We start from the raw sequence: 1,894 nt of genomic DNA on the forward strand, positions 1-1,894 counted from the left end.
CCATGGCCTCACCCCGCACTGCAGGGCCCCACCATGGCCTCACCCCGCATTGCAGGCCCCCATGGCCTCACCCCGCACTGCAGGCTGCCCTGTCCAGGTCCCCAGCTGGCTTCCCCTGCCAGGTTCAAGTCTTAACCTTTTTTTTAATCCTCCCCCCCCCCCCAATATTTCTCCATTGACTTCTAGAGAGAGTGGAAGAGAGGGAAAGACAGAGAGAAACATGATGTGAGAGAAACACATCCATTGGTTGCTTCCCTCACGTGCCCCGAGGCCAGGCAGGGGAGGAGCCAGCAGCCGAGGTAGGTGGCCCTTGACCAGAATCGAACCCGGACCTTTCAGTCCGCAGGTCGATACTCTATCCACGGAGCCAAACCGGTTAGGGCTCATTTCATTTTTAAGTAAAACTGAAAAAGAATGTTATGGACTGAATGTTTGTGTTCCTCCCCACATTCCCATGTTGAAGTTCCCACCACAACTGTAACTGTGCTCGGAGACAGGCGTTTATGGAGGTAATTAGGGTTAAACGAGGTCATGGGGTGGGTCCCTAATCCAAGAGGATTAGTGCCCTTCGAAGAAGAGACTCCAGAGAGCTCACTCCTCCCTCCCCCCAAACGCTGGGAGACTGAGCCAGAGGCAGCCTCCGCAAGCCCAGAAACAGGTCTCCCCAGGACTGGGCTCAGCCCAGACCTCGATCTTGGACTGCCCAGCCGCCAGGATTGTGAGCAATAAGTTTCTGTCTAAACTACCCAGCGTGTGGCCTTTTGTTATAGCAGCCCAAGGACTAAGATGTGTGGTCAAGTCTGCAACTTTTTTTTTTTTAAATTGATTTCAGAGAGGAAGGGAGAGGGAGGGAGGGAGAGAGAAACATCAATGATGAGAGAATCCCTGGGGATCGAGAGCCTGCAAACCGGGCATGTGCCCTGACCAGGAATCGAACTGTGACCTCCTGGTTCATACGTTGATGTTCAACCCTTGAGCCAGGCCGGCTGGCAAGCCTGCAACTCCTAAATATGAGGCCTGATAAGGTGTGTTGAAGCATCCATCTTATATAAGAACTGTTGTTTGAGATTTTAACCCTCTATTTCTGGCTTCTATAAATGCTTGCTGGCTTAAATAATAAGGAAAATAAGACTGCTCCCATTTCAGAGAGGCCATTAAACCTTCCCCGGACGAAGTTATCAGTGCTGGCACCAGGCCAAACCCTTGGTCGAGGTCTCAAAGCCCCAGCACATAGGGCCCTTTAAGAACTTGCAAAGGGAACCGGGAAAACCCCATATAAGGGAGACAAAGAAGGTAAAATCGTATAAATAGGAGAAACTTCGTGTGCGATACCACCCAGAATTTGAGATACATTTCCTCTGGGCCCGTGCGTAGTAAATGTAACTCCATCTCTCTAAGCATTGCTTGGTTCTTCTCTGGGTTTTCTGTCACAGTGTGACCACCACCAGCTCAGGACGCACCTCTAACACCCAGAAAGCTCCCTGTAGCCACCGAATCGCTGTTCAGACTCGCCCGCCCTAGGTTAGTTTTGCCCGTCCTTGAACCTCCCGTCCACGTAACTGCAGCCGACGTCACGCTGGCCTTGGGATCTAACTTCTTCTGTTCAGCCCTCCGTCCGTGAGGCGTATCTGTGTCACCGTGTGCGGTGACAGTCTGTCCTGTCTGTCGCTGTGTGGCCTTTCATTTCACGAGTAACGCACCGTTTCTCTCTTCTGTTGGGGGGCATTTGGGGTGCTTCCCCCTGTCCTTTTCTCTTGTTGCTTCCTCGGCCCCCAGCTCAGCAGGGGCTGGTGGCAGTCCTTGCATTTCTCCCATTTCTCTCGTCCTCACGTAAGCCCGCGATCAGGCCATCCACGTGGTTCCACACCCACCTGCCCCGCTCCCCCGCCCCCCC

The sequence above is a fragment of the Myotis brandtii genome, unplaced genomic scaffold, assembly GCF_000412655.1.
Source record: "Myotis brandtii unplaced genomic scaffold, ASM41265v1 scaffold628, whole genome shotgun sequence".
Classification (NCBI taxonomy): Eukaryota; Metazoa; Chordata; class Mammalia; order Chiroptera; family Vespertilionidae; genus Myotis; species Myotis brandtii.